This window comes from Phacochoerus africanus, chromosome 1 (assembly GCF_016906955.1).
Source record: "Phacochoerus africanus isolate WHEZ1 chromosome 1, ROS_Pafr_v1, whole genome shotgun sequence".
In the NCBI taxonomy this organism is placed as follows: Eukaryota; Metazoa; Chordata; class Mammalia; order Artiodactyla; family Suidae; genus Phacochoerus; species Phacochoerus africanus.
The window spans coordinates 200,874,070-200,893,932 of NC_062544.1; the positions used below are offsets into that span (position 1 = coordinate 200,874,070).

General features: G+C 36.9%; 1 pseudogene; it reads left to right on the plus strand.

Moving 5' to 3' along the window:
• Positions 1 to 16,999: 16,999 nt before the first annotated feature.
• On the plus strand, positions 17,000 to 19,025 carry LOC125110944 (programmed cell death protein 2-like; annotated as a pseudogene).
• Positions 19,026 to 19,863: the final 838 nt, after the last annotated feature.

Sequence of the window (19,863 nt, forward strand, 5' to 3'; positions counted from 1 at the left end):
AACAGGATAGAAAGCCCAGAAAAAAACCCACACACCTGTGGTAAACTAGTCTTGGACAAAGGAGGCAAGAATACACAGTGGAGAAAATACATTCTCTTCAATAATTTTTGCTAAGATCATTGAACAGCTACATGTAAAAGAGTGAAATTAAAACACTCTCCACTACTATACACAGAAATAAACTCAAATGGATTCAAGACCTAAACATAAGACTGGATTCTATAAAACTCATACAGGAAAACATAGACAGAACACTCTCTAACATAAACCTCAGCAATATATTTTCAGATCCACCTTCTAGAGTATTGAAAATAAAAACAAAAATATACAGATGGGACCTAATTATTAAACTTAAAGCCATTGCACAGCAAAGGAAACCATAAACAAAATGAAAAAAAACAGTCCATAGAATGGGAGAAATATTTTCAAATGAGGCGACTAATGAGGGATTAATCTCCAAAGTACACATACATCTAATACAGTTTTTTGTCAAAAACGCAAACAACTCAATGAAAAAAAGGTCGGAAGATCTAAATAAACATTTCTGCACAGAAGACAGATAGCCAAAAACCACATGAAAAGGTATTCAGAACCACTAATTTTAGAGAAATGAAAATCAAAACTATGATGAAGTATCACCTCACACCAGTTACAATGGCCATCACCAAAAAGTCTACAATGAATGCTAGAGAGGGTGTAGAGAAAAAGAAACCATCCTACACTGTTGTTTAGAATGTAAATTGTGGAGTTCCCATCATGGCTCAGTGGTTAACGAATCCAACTGGGAACCACAAGGTTGTGGGTTCGATCCCTGGCCTTGCTTAGTGGGTTAAGGATCTGGCATTGCTGTGAGCTGTGGTGTAGGTTGTAGATGCAGTTTGGATCCCATGTTGCTGTGGCTGTGGTGTCGGCTGGCAGCTACAGCTCCAATTAGACCCCTACCCTGGGAACCTCCATATGCTGCAGAAGTGGCCCTAGAAATGGCTAAAAGATAAATAAATAAATAAGAAAGAAACAAACAAAGAAACAAAGAAAAAGAATGTAAATTGTTACAACCACTATGGCGAACAGTAGGAGATTCCTTAAAAAACTAAACATAGAACTACCATATGACCCAGAAATCCCACTCCTGGGCACATATCTGAAGAAAACTATAATTTAAAAATATATATGCACCCCAGTATTCATTGAAGCACTATTTACAATAGCCAAGACATGGAAGCAACCTAAATGAAAAGAGTGAAATAATGCCATTAGCAGCAATATAGATGGACCTGAAATTTATCATATTTAATGAAGGAAGTCAGATGGAGAAAGACAAATATCATATGAGATTACTAATATGTAGAATCTAATAAAAATGATATAAAAGAAGTTACAAAACAAACCCAAAGATTTCAAAACCAAGCATGATTATCAAAGGGGAAATGTGGAGGTGGACAGGATAAGTTAGGAGGTTTGGATTAAGGAGATTGAGACAGGGTGGCAGAGTGGAAGGACTGGAGCTCACCCTCTCTCACAAAAACACCAAAATAATAATTAACACTGAAAAACCATCAATAAAATAGCCTGGAAACTACCCAAAAAGAAATCCTATACTCAAAGAAAAAGGAGAAGCCACACTGAGACAGTAGGCGGGGTGCTTTTGTTATATAAGCAATCCCATACTTGCTGGGTGAGCAACCCACAGCCTGGAAATTGTATCAGAGAGGCTCTCCCACAGAAGTGAGAGATCTGAAACCCATGTCAGGTTCCCCAGCCGGGGGGTCTGGCATTGGAAGGAAGAGCCCCCAGTGCCAACAATTGTCCTTGAAGGCCAGCAGGGCATGTGCATATGTGTTCCAAAGGACTGGGAGAAACAGACTCCACTCTTGGAGGGTGCACACGTGATTCAATTTGCACTGGGTCCCAGGGAAAATGATTGACTCCATAAAAATCTGGGTCAGACCTACCTGCAGGTCTTGGAGGGTATCCTTGTAAAGAAAGGGGTGGCTGTGACCCATTGTAGGGACAGGACATTGGAGGCAGAAGTCCCAGAATATTCATCAGCGTGAGCTCCCCTGGAGGCTTCCATTTTGGAAAAATCAGGAACCCTTCATCAGGGCTGAGAAGCCCCACGCCAAATGATAAACATGGTGGGAACACAGCCCCACCCATCAGCAAACAGATAGCCTAAAGTCATCCTAGGCACACAGGTGCCCCTAATCACATCCAGAGATAAAGTCCCACCCACCATAGGGCCAAGACTCAGCTCCACCTACCATGTGGCAGGCATTAGTGTCTCCCATCAGGAAGCCTGTAAAAAGCCCCTGTAACAACTTCCCCCATAAAGCAACAGACACCAGAAGCAAGAGAGGCTTCAACCCTCTAGCTTGCAAAAAGAAGACCAGATGAAAAACTATACGAAAGGAAAAGGCAGAGGAATATAAGCCAGATGAGGGAACTAGACAAAACTGCAGAAAAACAGCTAAGTGAACTGGAGATTAGCAGCTCTATGAAAAAGACTTTAGATTAATGATAGTAAAGATGGCCCAAGATCTTGGCAGAGGGAACTGGAGGCAAGGATTGATAAATTAAAAGCTGAATGAAGAAATAGAAGATTTAAATATTAAACAAGCAGAGATCCAAAATTCAGTAACTGAAATAAATAGGTTTCTTCCTAGGAGAAACCCATAGCAGATTACAGGAGGCAGAAGAACAAATAAGCAAGGTGGAAGACAGACTAGTGGAAATCACTGATGCAGAAAAGAATAAAGAAAAAAGGATTAAAAGAAATGAGCATCTAAGAGAATTCTGGGACAACATTAAATCCACCAATGTTTGCATTATAAGGGTTCCGGAAGGAGATGGAAAGGGCAGGAGAAAATATTTGAAGAGATAGCAGCTGAAAACTTCCCTAACATGGGAAAAGGAATTACTCATGCAAATCCAGAAAGCACAATGAGTACCATATAAAATAAGCCCAAGGAGGAACACCCTAAGATACATATTAATCAAGCTAACCAAAATTAAAGACAAAGAGAAAATATTGAAAGTAGCTAGGGAAAAGCAACAAATAACATACAAGGGAACCCCAGTAAGAGTATCATCTGGTTTTTCAGCAGAAACCCTGCAGGCCAAAAGAGAGCAGCATGATATACTTAATGTGATGAAAGGAAAAAAAACCCAAGCAAGAATACTCTATCCAGCAAGGCTCTCATTCATATTTGAAGGCAAAATCAAAAGCTTTACAGACAAGCAAAAGCTAAGAGAATTCATACCACTAAACCAGCTTTGCAATAAATGCTAAGGTAAATTCTCTAGATTGAAAATAAAAGGGCACAACAAGAAGCAAGAAAATTGCAAATGAGAATGTTCACCAGTAAAGGCAAACATATAATAAAATAAATCTTCCACAAACAAATATGATATCAAAACCAGCAATCGTGATAAGAAATGGGTACAAATGCATGATACTGGAGATGCATTTGCAATTAAGAGACCAACAACTTAAAAACAATATTGTATCTATATAGACTCCTATATCAAAACCTCATGGTAACCACAAACCAAAAACCTTCAATAGATAGACACACGAATGAATAAAAAAAGCAATCCATACACAAAAATAATCTAAAAATAATCATAAAACCACAAAAAAGAGAACAAGAGAAGACAAGAAAAAAGACCAACAAAAACAAATTCAAAACAATTTAAAAAATGACAACAAGAACTTACATATCAATAATAACCTTAAATGTTAATGGACCAAATTCTTGAAACAAAAAATATAGACTGGCTGAATGGATTCAAAAACAAGACCTATATATATGCTGTCTACAAGAAACCCACTTCAGCTCTAAAGGACACATGCAAACTGAAAATGAGAGAATGGAATAAAGTATTCCATGCAAATGGAAATCAAAAGAAAGCTGGAAGAGCAATACTCATATCAGACAAGATAGACCTTAAAATAAAGAATATCACCATAGAGCAAGAAGGACATTACATAATGATCAAAGGATCAATAAGAATACATAACCATTACAAATATATATGCATCCTTGGGGCACCTCAGTGTATAAGGCAGATGCTAATAGCATTAAAAGGAGAAATCAATAATAACACTATAATACTGAGGGACTTTAACACCCCACTTACATCAGTGGAGAGATCATCCAGACAGAATGGATAAGCATTGAGGTCTACTGTATAGCACGGGGAACTATATCCAATATCTTTGGGTAGACTATGATGCAAGATAGTATAAGAAAAGGAAGGTGTGTGTGTGTGTGTGTGTGTGTGTATGACTTTACTGTACAGTAGAAATTGGTACAATATTGTAAATTGACTATACTTTAATTCAAATACTGTTTATAAAATGGAGATCTTATGATTCCATAATCTTCTTTTTGCAATTAACAATATATATTATCATACATAACATATGTTTTTTGAATAGGCAAGTCTATCTTGTCTATAAAGTGTACATACAAAATTATTCTGAATGGTCACATGACATTCCTGTACTGGCACTTACTAATGATTGTGGGTTGATTCTTATTTTCATGTTTATAAACAACACTGCAAGGATTCTGGTGTAATAACAAGCAGGAAGACTTTGTACTAGAGGAGAAGAAAAGAATGAAATAGTTCCATATGCAACAAGGATGGACATAAAGATTATTATATAAGTGAAGTAAGCCAGATAAAGACAAATATCTGACATTATTTATATGTAGAATCTAAAAAAATGATACAAATGTACTTATTTACAAAACAGAAACAGACTCTCAGATATAGAAAACAAAGTTATGGTTACCAAAAGTATAGTTGAGGAGGAAGATAAGTTAGGTGTTTGGGATTAACATATACACACTACTATATATAAAATAGATGAGCAACAAGGACCTACTGTATAGCACAGGGAACTATATTCAATATCTTGTAATAACCTATGAGGGAAAAGAATCTGAAAAAGAATATATATATATAACTGAATCACTGAATCACTTTGCTGTATACCTGAAACACAACAATGTAAATCAACTATCCATCAATAAAAATAAATAAATAAATAAAAGCATATTGGGAAACTGACAAAATTTGAATATGTACAGACTAGACAGTATTGTATCAATGTTAAATCTGCTTTTCAAAATTGCACTGTGATTATATAGGAGAATGTCCTTGTTCTTCATAAATACATATTTAACTATATATTAAGTATGGTTTAGAAAAGCTAACATTCATGTGTGTAAAATAGAAGGAATAATAAGAATGGGGGGAAATATTTTTAAATTGGTAAATCTGGGTTAAAGGGTATGCAGGAATGCCCTGCACTATTCTTACAACATTAGAATAAGTTTGAAATTATATTAAAATTAAATAAAATCAGGGAGTTCCCATTGTGGCACAGCAGAAATTAATCTGACCAGTATCCATGAGGCTGCAGTTCCCTCAGTGAGCTGGGGATCTGGCGTTGCTGTGAGCTGTGATGTAGGTCGCAGATGCAGCTTGAATCTGGTGTTGCTGTGGCTGTGGCTGTGACTGTGTCAGGCAGCTACAGCTCCAATTCGACCCCTAGCTTAGTAACTTCTATATGACACAGGTGAGGCCCTAAAAAGCAAAAAAATAATAATAATTTAAAAATAATAAATTAATTAAATCAGAATAAAACAGAATAGAAGGAAAAATAAGACTATTAAACACTTTATCTTTATAACAGGAAATCAGTGAGTACCATAAAACAGTAGAAAGTTTTAAGTCTTTAAAAGTAATGTTGCTAACATGTTGATAGTTTGCAAAATCTTTGGGTTTAGGATCTTAAGGGAATGATATCTCTTGAGGAAAAAGACAGATATCAAAAATTCAAAAATCCCGCATTTCAAAATCTAATAAATTAGAGTAAAATTAAATACATTTCTAATAGCAAATAGAATATGTTTCATTCTTATAAAATTATTTCTGTCTATTTATCTGTTGCCCTGCCTATCAGTTCATCTATCAATCTCTATACATGCATATAGAGTTGACTGAAGTAATGTTCATCGAATGTTCTACTAGGTTATTTATAAGTAATTTTTTTCTTTCTTTATACTTTTTATACAACTTGAAATTTTGATAAGAAAGTATTATTTTATAAAAATAAAGCATATACTCTAAAATATATAATGGCATTTGCATTGCACTTCCATTTTGAGTCTCAAAACATGATATTAATTTTGATTTGGTAAAATATGAACATGCTAAAGTCATTTCCAGTTCTATAAACAAACTAAAAAACCAACACAAAGTATCTGCTCCACATTTCAAGAGTAATGAGTTCAATCACATTAAGGTTATAATTTTGTTAGTCTGCTAATTTTTTTCCTCTCAATGCAACTAGAAATTAATTCCTTGTCAGTCTTTACAATTAGTGTTCTTATCTTTTTTTCTGAAATAAAGATGACATTAGATCAAAATCTTTTCATTTTTCTCCTTTTAAAAGTTTCACAGTAATAGCCTAGTCGTGACAAGCATGTGAGAATATCATCTTCACAGAAAAATATAATTCCATGATTTCACAACCATTCCTACCAACTACCTTATTGGGCATATGGCTAAAGTAAAAATCATCTCTCACATTCATTCTGAAGCTTCTCTCAGAACATATTCTTTATTCCTATACCCTTTTCCTTGTTCTCCAAAAATGTTATAAAGTTTCAAGACTCTCCTCTAAGACATGGAATCTCAGGGTTGAGAAAATGGAGTACAGAGTAGTGATGTGGTAGAAGCTCTTTCTGTTCAAGACTCACTGCCCTGGAGTTCCCGTTGTGTCTCAGCAGGTTAAAAACCTGACTTGTAGCCATGAGGATGCAGGTTTAATCCCTGGCCTTGCTCAGTGGGTTAAGGATCCAACCTTAACATGAGCTATGCTATAGGTCACAAATGTGGCTCCCTATCCTGTGTTGCTGTGGCTGTAGCATAGGCTGGCAGCTGCAAATCCAATTCAGTCTCTAGCCTAAGAACTACCATCTGCCACAGATGCAGCCCTAAAAAAAGACTCACTGCCCCTCCCTGTGAGATGACTATATTTACTTAGCCTGTTGAACTCAGGCATCCCCATGTGACCTTCTTTGTCTCATGAAATGTGTGAAATGATGTATGTCACTTCCAAGAAGTTAAGAGCCAGTGCATGACTGCAATAATGATGAGCAATGCTCCAAGTAGAAAAGGCAATCTATTCAGCTTGGGCCACTGACTGAAGACAAGGTGGAGCCAAGCTACAGCCAGCGCACAATGAACACGTGATGCAAGCAAAAACTATCCTTGGGAACCACTGAAGTGTGCAGGTTGTTGTTGCCACATCATAACTAGTCCATCTTGAATAATACAGTGTATGCTCGTAGCAAAACTACTCACCCTTCTTGAGTTGTAGTTTTCTTCTGCATCCATCTAATACATCTGATGAACTCTCACTGGACTCTCAAGAGGAAGCATCTCATCATAACCATATATTTACCCCCAGAAAATTAGCATAAATTTTGACATTGAAAGATCTCCTTTTCTGGTTGTCCAAGAGCAGTCTGCTTACCTAAAACAATGATGTATCTACATAACTCCAGTGTTGGGGCCGAATTTATGCATCTGCCTTCTGGAAAATGAGTATCACAAGTGGTCAGGGACTAGACAAATGAAATAAGTTTGAATGCTAACTTATCGGTTTTGTTATCTCTTCCTAATGACAAGTTATTGCTTTTATGTTTGATTCAAGGAAAAATTGAGTGTCTACTATGTACCAGGCACTGTGTAGGACACTAAGAATACAGAAATAACTGTGAATCTTTTTCCAGAGAAATTTATAGGCTAGTGAGTGAGACAAATAAGTAAAATATGAGTTGTCTTAACCTGGTAGTCTTGAACGCCCCCTGGAGGTCCTGAACTTCAAGCTCTGTCACCCACTATATTCGCCCTCTATAGTCCAGGAAATCATAGGAACTAGGCAAGTCCCTTGATAAAGTCACTCTCTCTCTATCGAGTCACTTGTGTTGTTCAATGAAGCCAACAGATTCTTGGCAATTTTCTTACAGTCACTGCATCCAATCAATGGCCTTGCTGTTTCCAATATCTCTTCAGTTCCTCTCACATTCATTCCCTCCTTTTCTTCCCACTTATACTGTGTTACTTCCTGACTTCTTGACCTTGTATCTTCATCGCTTTAATCATTTCACGGAAATTTATGTTCATGTTTTGATTCATTTTCAAAATCCTGTTATTAGAGAAGAGGCTACAAGCCTAATTTGACAGAGCCTACTCCAGATCTTTGTGTGCTGTAAGTATTCTCTCGATTTTTATTGAATGAAATCTGATTCTTCACATAATACACTACTCTTTGACAATATTGATTATAAAGCTTATCAAAAGAATAGGCTTTGACTAATTGGATTTACCTGGAATACCTTCATAATAACCCCAAATATGAAAAGTGCCACAGGCACTGCTGGGTGATAAAATCTGACAAGCAAAAAATCATACAAGTTGCCTCATATCTCATAACTGAGTATATCAGTAGTATTACATCTTTCTCTTCTTTAGTTCCTGACTCAGCTTCACCCCTAGATATCAGATTATTGGTTCACTTATTATGTAACTTCTAGTATCTCTTCATGTGATACTTGTTATCACTGATCTACCCACTATGAAGCTGTCATCTGGATCTTTCCCAAAGCCTGATAATGGAAAAAATACCTGTGTTCCTATTCACCATGCACCCATATTTTATCTGCCATCTTCCAAGTCCACTTTGCACTTCTTAATAAGAATTGCCTGGTGGTTAGTTTTAATTGCTTAGGACTTACTTAAATGTCCCTTTAAAATCTCCTGGCCAAACATAGTACATAAAGATATAGAACATAGGATTTTCCAATTTAAAGATCTTTGATCCAAATTGAGATAATAATTATTTTCTTTACTGATACATATTTTTATTTATAAAAAAATACATGATAACATGAACACACAATTTCAGAAATACATCAAGTAATAGTAAATGTCTATTTTCACTTCTCCACCCAATCCTGTTCCCCAGATATAAGCATGGATAACAATTTAGTATATATTCTCCCAAATATATATATATATAAATGAATATACATAGTTATGCATACAACATCCTCCACATAACTTGTACCTATATAGTTATTTTACATAAATGTGGTAACATCATAGATTATTTATTCACTCATTCAGCAAGTTATATGGCCCCCACTCCATCTTCTGTATATTGTTACAGGCAATGAGATGCAACAGTGAACAAAAGAATGCCCCTTACCTCAAAGAACTTACATTCTAGTGGACAAGGTTACATTTTGTTCAGTATACATAATACATATATAATGCATTATAGTTTTCTGCCAAAATGGAAACATGCTATATGGATTATTTTATATCTTGCTTTTTTTATTTGAAAATTTTCTTAAAGTTATTCCCATATCAGAACTACAGTACATATACATCTACATCACTAAAAATAAAGAATATACCGGGAAAAAGTGTTTCATCATATAAAACAGACTAAGATTTTTATATCCAGAATATATTTGGAGTTCCCACCATGGCACAGTGGAAATGAATCCGATTAGGAACCATGAGTTTGCAAGTTCGATCCCTGGCCTTGCTCAGTGGGTTAAGGATCTGGCGTTGCCATGAGCTGTGGTGTAGATTGCAGATGTGGCTCGGATCTGGCGTTACTATGGCTCTGGCTTAGGCCGGCAACTACAGCTCCAATTAGACCCCTAGCCTGGGAACCTCCATATGCCACAGGTGTGGCCCTAAAAAAAAAAAATACACACACACACACACATATGTGTGTATATATATTTTTTTAACATCTAAAAATTATTATAAAAATATATAGATAAAAACTGACAAATATGTGAAGATAATTCATATTAAAAGAACTAAATATCTAATAAACCTCCCCAAATATGCTTCATATCACTAGAAATAAGGACATTTTACATTTAGATCGTATCCAAGTTCCACTTGAAACGTCCACTTCTAGAAAAGATGACATAACAAAGACCAGATTTACCTCTTCCCAAAACAATTAAAAACTGGACAAAATAAATGTATTTGGAACAAAAGTTTTGAACATTGGAATGAAGTAGTACACGAAAGGGATACCTAAAAGAGGAGAAATAAAAAAGGTAAGACCAACAATGGTACCAGCTTATTGCCTAGAAAAAGATTCTAGGTCATAGTTTGGGAAGGACCCAAAGTGTTGCCTGACAATCTTCCTAAATTGAAAATATTGAGGAAGTGGAGTTGAAAGTCTAGGAGGCCAAGTTGGTTAGCATTTCAGGGCAGAGAACTAGAGAGGAGAAAGCTGCATGAAGAGAACTCTGGAGATCTACAAAGATGCCCCCTTAAGCCTTCAGATCAACACATGCTTCTAAGAAAACCTGAGGCCAGCAAAATAACTACCCAAGTGATTTAAAAGAATGAGACTAAGAACTCACAAAGACATTGTTTCTGTTCCACTCATCAGATTAGATTTTTTTAAAAAAAGTAAAACCTGACTATATGCTGCCTGCAGTAAAGTTACTTTATATAGAAAGACACAAAGAGATGAAAAGTAAAATAATGGAAAATGATATTCCATGATGACGCTAATTGAAAGAAATCTGCAGTCACTATACCATTATAAAGGGTTCAGTATGCTAGGAGGACCTAACAATACCAGATGTTTATGCACCTGACAGAGCTTCAAAATATATAAAGCAAAAACTGGTAGAACTAGGAATAAACAAATATTTTATAATTATTTAAACATTTTATTTTAAAGTGTATAAATAAATCCACAGCATATCATTGACATTTTTTAAAAAGTAAAACCTTTTTTGGGAGATTGATAAAAGAAGTACACAGAAAATCTGGAAGTTTTGTTTTGTTTTTAAGACTGCTCCTGAGACATTCAGAAGTTCCCAGGATAGGGGTCAAATCAGAGCTGCAGCTGCCAGCACATGCCACAGCAATGTGGGGTCCAAGCCTCTGTGACCTACACCATAGCTCATGGCAATGCTGAATCCTTAATTCACTGAGTGAGGCCAGGGATTGAACTTGCATTCTCATGGATACTAGTCAGGTTCTTAACACACTGAGCCATAACAGGAATTCCAAATCTGGAAGGATTTAAAAGACTTGAGCAACACTAACAACCAGCTTGACCTAATTAACCTTTACAGAGGAGTTTCCTAGTGGTCTAGGTGGTTAAGGATCTGGTGTTGTCACTGCTGTAGCTCAGGTTCAGTCCCTGGCCCAGGAAATTTCACATGCCACAGGCATGCCAAAAACAAAACAAAATCTTTGCAGAATGCTCCAGCCAGTGACAACAGACTATATTTTTTTTCAAGTGCATATAAAACATTTACCAAGTTGGACCATATTCTGAGCCATAAAGCAAGTCTCATATTTTAAGTGTTCAAATCACACAAGTATGTTTTCTGAAAAATAGGGGGATTAAATTAGAAATCAACAACATTACTAGAAAATCCAATACTCAGAAATAAGTATTACACTTCTAGGGAGTTCCCGTCATGGCTCAGTAGTTAATGAATCCGACTAGGAACCATGAGGTTGCAGGTTCAATCCCTGGCCTTGCTCAGTGGGTTAAGGATCCAGTGTTGCCGTGAGCTGTGGTGTAGGTTGCAGACGCAGCTGGATCCCGCATTGCTGTGGCTGTGGTGTAGGCCGGCAGCTACAGCTCCAATTAGACCCCTACCCTGAGAACCTCCATATGCCATGAGAGCGGCCCTAGAAATGGCAAGAAGACAAAAAAAAAAAATAAGTACTACACTTCTAAGTAATCCATGGATCAAAAAAATTAAAGGGGAAATCAGAATGGACTTTAAACTGAAGGAAGTCAAAAACATGCCATATCAAAATACTTGAAGGAAAATTTGTAGTACTAGAATATTTGTTAGAAAAGTAGAAATGTCTCAAAACAGTGATTTCAGTTTCCATGTTTTAAGACAAACTAAACCCAAAGCGGGTAGAAGAAAAGAAATAATTTTAAGAGAGCGTAAATATATTGTAAATAGAAAAAATCATCAAAAAAAAGGTGATTATTTTGAAATTTCAATGAAATTGATAGTTTTCAACAGACTGAGAAATGAAAAAAGACACAAAATCCTAATAAAAAGAATGTGAGATATGACATAACTATACCTCTTATAGATGATAAAAGGATAGAAAGAGAGTGTTATAAACACCTTATATCAATAAATACCTTTAAAGACACAAACTGTCAGAGTTCCCATTGTGGCTCAGTGGGTTAAGAACCCGACTAGTATCCATGACGATGCAGGTTCAATCCCTGGCCTTAATCAGTGTGATAAGGATGTGGCATTGCAGGAAACTGCAGTGTGGGCTGCAGATGCAGTTTGGATCTGGTTTTGCTGTGGCTGTGGCATAGGCCAGCAGCTGCAGCTCTGATTTGACCCCTAGCTTGGGAACTTCCATATGCCACAGATGTGACCCTAAAAAGACAAAAAAAAAAAGAAAAAAGACACAAACTGCCAAAGCCCATTCAAGAAAAAATAAATATGAGTAGGGTTATATTTATTAAATAAATTTAAATTTTAGTTTAAAACCTTCTTACAAAGAAAACTACATGTATGGAAGCTACTGATAAATTACTGAACATTTAAATGAGAATGTCAATTCTACACAAACTTTTTCAGAAAATTAAAAGGAGGTAATAACTCCCAATTCATTCTATAAGGCCAACATTGCCCTACTGTCAAAATCTGACAAAGACATTCAGGAAAAGGACAAACCAATATCCCTTAGTAATATACATGCAATAGTTTTTATAACACTTTTAACAAATTGACCCCAATGATAAATCAAAGTGTTAACATATCATGGCCAAATGAAGTTTATTCCAGCAATATAATATTAGTTTACCATTTGAAGTCAATCAATGTAATTCATCATATTGACAAACTAAAGGGGGCCATATGATCATCTCAATAATGCAAAAAAAAATGCAAGATCCAAAATCCATTCCTAGTAAAAAATCAACAAATTTAAAATAAAAGAAAATTTCTTTTATTGATAAGGAGTATCTATTAAAAAAAAAAACCCTACATCTAACATAATATTTAATGGTGAGAGACCAAATGCTTTCCCTCTAAGATCAGTGGGAAAATAAGAATGTTTACTTACTACTTCCAGTCAACATTGTACAAAATGTTCTAATCAGTACAAGACAAGAAAAAGAAATAGAAATCATATAGATTAGAAAGGAAGGAAGTAAAAATGTTTTCATTTCTACATGATAATCAATGTAGAAAATTCTATGGAAGGTAGGAAAAGTTTAGCATGCCTGAAAGATACAGGGTCCATATATAAAAATTAATTTTATTTCTACATACTAGTAAGGAAAATCAGAAGCTTAAATTAGAAAAACTATACTGTATTAGTTTTCCATTGCCAATGTAAAAAATTACCACAAACTTTGTGACTTAAAACAATACAAATTTGTTATCTTAAAGTTCAGTACATTAGAAGTATGATGTGAGTCTCACTGGGATAAAAATGAAGGTTCGACAAGTTTCCTGAAGCACTGTTCAGGGGTGCGGGGAGGGGGGGTGGATCCATTTTCCTGCCTTCTCCATCTTCCAAAGAATGCTTGATTCCTAAAATCATTAAATATCTACCTCAGCCTTCAAAGTCAGCAAGTGAGCATGGATTTGGCAATGATTTCTTAGAAACAACACAAAATCACCAACTATAAGTGGGCTCAAGATGGCAGAGGAGTAAGACATGACACTTACCTTCTCCTGCAAACACATCAAAAAAAAATCTACAGGAGTTACCATTGTAGTTACCATTGTAGTTGCAGTGGAAACAAACCCAACTAGTATTCATGAGGACGAGGGTTCAACCACTGTCCCTGCTCATTGGGTTAAGGACCCAGCATTGCTGTGAGCTGTGGCATAGGTTGCAGATGCAGCTTGGATCTGGCGTTGCTGTGGCTGTGGCATAAGCCAGTAGTTGCAGCTCTAATTAGACTCCTAGCCTGGGAACTTCCATATGCCATGGGTGTGGCCCTAAAGAAAAAAAAAATCTACACGTAGAACAATTCACACAGAACATCTACTGAACACTGGCAGAAGAAGACGTCAGACGTTCAAAAAGGACAAGAAAACTTCCATATAACTGCCTGAACAAAAGGGAGGAAAAAAAAGAGAAGAGAAAAAAAGGATTCAGGACAGTACCCTGAGGATGTGGGTTCAACCCTGACCTTGCTCAGAGGGTTAAGGATCCAGCATTGCTATAAGATGAGGTGAAGATTGCAGGTGTAGCTCAGATCCTGCATTGCTGTGGCTGTGGCATAGGCTGGCCGCTGCAGTTCCGATTTAATCCCTAGCTTGGGAACTTCCACATGCTACAGGTGAGGCCACTTTAAAAAAAAAAAAAGGCATCTTCCCCCTGGAAGACCCCTGATTGATGGGGAGATCATCCAGGACACAGGGGGAACCTTGAAGCCCTAGAGAAAAACAAAGCAGCTGGTGAGAGGAGGGCAAAGCAAGAGACTGCACCAACTGTCAGTACCACCACCTGGGACACCACAGCCTGAGCCACTTGAGTGAGGCCTGGGCACTGAGACTCAAGCTATGGTGGTCAATTCTAGGATGAGGACTAGGGTTGGCTGTATGGAAACAACCTGAGGGGGTTAGGGAGCAGTGCACCAAGGGCTGGGAAGTGGTATGCCACAGTCATGGGATCTGTGGGAGGAGGACTGGTCCTACCAAAGAAGCAAGGTGCACTGTTGGGGAGAGTGAGAGGAGGAGAGACAGGACCATCATAGGAACATCTATCTCTAATTCCTGAGGGGAGCACAACCCACCACCACTAAAGGTCCTGTGAAAAGGCACCACCTGCGGCCCCAGTTACCTCAAGGGTTGTTGCCACCACATAGGGTTCTGCAACCGAGTACCAGTGTTGCTCTCACCTTCCTGGGATTGCACACACTCCACTGTTGCTGCTTCCAAGAGCTCTGGGCACCACCCTTACCTTCCTGAGGGTCACTGCCACTGCCCAGGGCCCTGCAACCAGGAGCATCATGCGCCTCCACCTCCCTGGAAGCTCACATAGGCTGTACACCAGCACACCCCTTATCAAGGGGATAATGGCCTGCACTCACTTAGGAAAGAGAAAGCAACCATCCAAAATATAAGCATCCCTCATGCAAAAAAAAAAAAAAAAAAAAAAAAAAACAGAAGAAGAAGAAGAAATAGTAAGCTCTCACAAACTATACAGGGATATTCCCCAATATAGAAAAATATAAGCAATATGAAGCAGCACAGGAACCATTCTCTGTTAAAATAATAGAATTCCCTTGTAGGAGCAAATAATGAAACAGACCCCAACTGAGTTCAAAAAGGAGATAGTGAAAATAGAAGGAATTAAGAGCAAATGTGAAAGAATTAACAGAGGATATGAACAGTAATGCAGAATACTTTAGAAAGGAACTAAAAAGAATAAGGAGGAGCCAAGAAAAAAAATAGAAAATTCATTTTCAGAGATTCAAGCTGAGTTAAAGGCATTAAAGAGCAGAATGAATAATGTAGAGGAACAAATTGGTGACTTGGAAGATAGAATAATCAAAGTCACCCAATCAGGACAGCAGACAGAAAACCATATGAAAACACATGAAAGCAATGTAAGAGATCTATGAGATAATATGAAATGGGCCAGTCCTTACACATAATAAGAATTCCAGAAGGAGAAGAAAAAGAAAAGGGATTAAAAATATGTTTGAAGAAATTATGGCTGAAAACTTTCCAAATCTAAAGGAAACAGATAACAAGATATAGGACGCACAGAAGGCCCTAAAAATGTTGAACACAAACAGGCCCACACCAGACATATTATAATAAAAATGGCAAAAATTAAAGACCAAGAGAGGATTCTAAAGGCAGCAAGAGAAAAACAAAGAATTAATTATAAGGGAACCCCCATAAGGCTCTGCAGAAATGCTACAGGCCAGAAGAGAGTGGCAAGATATATTCAAAATTCTGAATGAGAAAAATTTGCAACCTAGAATATTCTACCCAGCAAGATTATTATTTATAATAGAAATAGAAATAAAAAACTTCTCTGACAAACAAAAACTAAAAGAATACAGCAATACTAAACCCAACCCAAAAGAAATAATGAAAGGAAAGTTCCCATTGTGGCTCAGCAGTAATGAGCCCGACTATTATCCATGAGGAAGCAAGTTCAATCCCTGACCTCACCCAGTGGGTTAAGGATCTGGCATTGCTGTGAACTGTGGTGTAGGTCACAGATTCAGTTTGGATCCTGCATTTCTGTGGCTGTGGTATAGGCCAGAAGCTATAATTCCAACTTGGCTTCTAGCCAGAGAACTTCCATTTGCCATGGGTGTGGCCCTAAAACGAAGAAAGAAAGAAAAAAAGAAAGAGGAAGGAAAGAAGGAAGGGAGAATGAAAGGTCTCCTCTAAATAGGAAGAAGTAAGAAGACATAGGATGGAGGAAATCACAATTGAAAATAATCATTTAAATAAGCCAGTATACAGATCAAAAAGAAAAAAAACTATTTGTGAAAACAGTGATAAACACAAAGCAACAGCAAAAGGATAAACATGAAGATGTAAAAATGGATATGAAAATCATGAAATGTGGGAAAGGAGAGTAAGAAAACCTAGACTTTTTTTTGTCTTTTTTGCTATTTCTTGGGCTGCTCCTATGGCATATGGAGGTTCCCAGGCTAGGGGTCTAATCGAAGCCGTAGCCACCAGCCTATGCCAGAGCCACAGCAACGCGGGATTCGAGCCATGTCTGCAACCTACACCACAGCTCACGGCAATGCCAGATCCTTAACCCACTGAGCAAGGGCAGGGATCGAACCCACAACCTCACGGTTCCTAGTCGGATTCGTTAACCACTGCGCCACGACGGGAACTCCTAGACTTTTTTTTTTTTTTAATGATGTGTTTGAGCCTATATGACTATCAGACTAAAGCAAGCAGATCTAGGAAGTGGTGAAAAACAGAGCAGCTACAAGTCAAACACCAATAATACACTCACAAAAACCAAAAAGAAGGTACAAGCATAAAATAAAAGGAAATCATCCAACTGAAAAAAGATAAAGGAACAAAGGAGAAACATAGAATCAACTGGAAAACAAGGTTTAAAATTGCAAGAAATACGTATTTGTCAATAATTACCTTAAATGTCAATGGACTGAACACTCCAAACAAAAGACATAGAGTGGCAGACTGGATTTAAAAAGAGAGAGAGAGAGCCTATAATATGCTGCATGCAAGAGACCCACCTTAGGGCAAAGGTCACATATAAATTGAAAGCGAGGAGATGGAAAAAGATATTTCATATGAATGGAAATGACAGGAAAGCAGGAGTTGCAATGCTCCTATCAGACAAAATAGACTTTGAAACAAAGGCCATAAGGAAAGATAAGGACACTATTTAATGATAAAAGGATCAATTCAAGAAGAGGATACTATACTCATCAATATATATGCTCATAATGCAGAAGCAACCAAATACATTCAGCAAGTACTAACAGACATAAAAGGAGAAATTTATAGGAATTCAATAATAGTAGGAGATTTTAACCCTCCACACACCATTTTCTAGATAGAAAATCAGCAAGGCAACAGAGATCCTAAGTGACACAATAGAACAGTCAGACTAAATTGATATTTTTAGAACATTACATCAAAAAACAAAACAGAATGTACATTCTTTTCAAGTGCACATGGGACATTCTCAAGGACTGACCACATACTGGGGCACAAAACCTCAACAAATTTAAGAGTATAGAAATTATTTCAAACATCTTCTCTGACCACAGTGGCATGAAACAAGAAATCAACCACAAGGGAAAAAAATTTGAAAAAAACTGACTACATGGAGATTAAACGATAAGCTACTAAAAAACGAATGGGTCAATGAGGAAATCAAAAGGGAAATTAAAAAATACAAACAGCAATGAAAACACAACCATTCAAAATCTGTTGGGCTCTCTTTCTCTCTTGTTCTTTCTCTTTCCCTCCCTCCCCTCCCCTCCACCCAGCCTACCTATGCCTGTATTTTCTCCACACCTATCTCCTCTCTCTTTAAATAAAAACATAATTGCCTCAAAACTTACTCTTTGCCAAATTCTTTCTCCAAAGAGACAAAGTTCTGGGGACCTACATCAAGTGTTAGAGTTCAGCATTCTCACCCAACAGCTACCCAAGAACATAGTCATCAGCCCCCTAGTTTTTAGAAATCAGCTACCCAGGAGAAATGACTTCTACACCTATGAACCACCTTCTGAGGATCCTCCCCCAGACACAGGAGAATCCCTGAGCATCTAGCTCAAGTCTGTTGCTCATCTCTGCAGGGTTTGTGGTTGTTTAGGCCCCAAAACGTGCTCCATATATCAACAGGCACATTACTGCAGTAAGGAGCATCAGGCATTGGCCTGGAGATTGGGACATAAGAAGACTTGTGCACAAACAGATAATTTGGACAATACAGTTCTAGACCACAACTTCCTTTTTCCAGAGTTTGAAATTGTAATAGAAATAGAAAATGAGATTATGCCTGAAGTTGTAGAAAAAGAAGATAAATCAGAGATTATAGGGAGCATGGGTGAAGCGCCTGAGGAAGAATTGGATTCCATGGCAAAGCATGAATCTAGGGAATATAGAATTTTCCAGAAGTTTAAAACTAAAATATTCCTTGAACCAGAACAGATTCTCAGATATTTCAGAGGGGTTGCCTCCATCTGGATTTCTCGTGAAAATATCTCTCAAGAAAAGGATATTCCAGATTGCCCCTGTGGTGCCAAGGGAATATTTGAATTCCATGTCATGCCTCAGTTGCTCAACTACCTTAAGGCTTACAATCAAGAGTATTGGTTGGGCATCTTGGCCATCTTCACCTATGCTGAAAGCTGTGGATTGGGCACTGGCTATGCAGAGGAATTTGTTTGAAAGCAAGATATACTACATACAGCTTAAAGACAAGTTGGAAAGCCTTAAAAACATCCATAACGTCTTAGACCTTGCAATTCCATTTCTAGGACTTTATCCTAAGGAAATAATTATGCTAGAGATATATATAGATATTGTTTTAGGTCTCATTTACATTGTCTTTAAATTAGACAAAAATGTCCACTGAAAGAGAATTAAGTAAATTTTGGTGCATCTATCCAGCAGGATATGCTATGCAGTCTTAATGATACACACATATCAAATAAGACATGGACAGATACTCATAGTGTGATCATATTTTCATAAAAATATTTATACCTGCATATGTGTACAAAAAATAATCTGGAAAGATAAACACTACATTTGAATTGGTTAACTGAACAGTTGGAATAAGTGATATGATCATTTTACTTATATTTATTTCTACAATAAAAATGGGTTGTGTGTCTAAAAAAAAATCTGTTGGACACTGCAAAAGCAGTTCTTGGAGGGAAGTTCTTGAAAAAAAAAAATCTCAAATTAACAACCTAACCTGCTACCTGAAAAAAATAGAAAAAGAACAAATAAAACCTACAACCAGCAGAAGGGAGGAAATCAATAAAATAGAGATTAAGTAAAACAATAGGAAAAATCAAGAAAACCAAGAGCTGATTCTTTGAAAGGGTAAAAGAATTGACAAACCTCTGGCCAGACTCACAAATAAGAAAAGAGGGAGAATAAAATAAACAAAATAAGAAATGAAAAAGGAGGAATCTCAAAAGATAATGCAGCAAAAGAAAAAACTATAAGAGAATACTATGAACAAATAAATGCCAACAAATTTGACAACCTAGAAGAAAAGGACCACTTTTTAGAGATATACAGC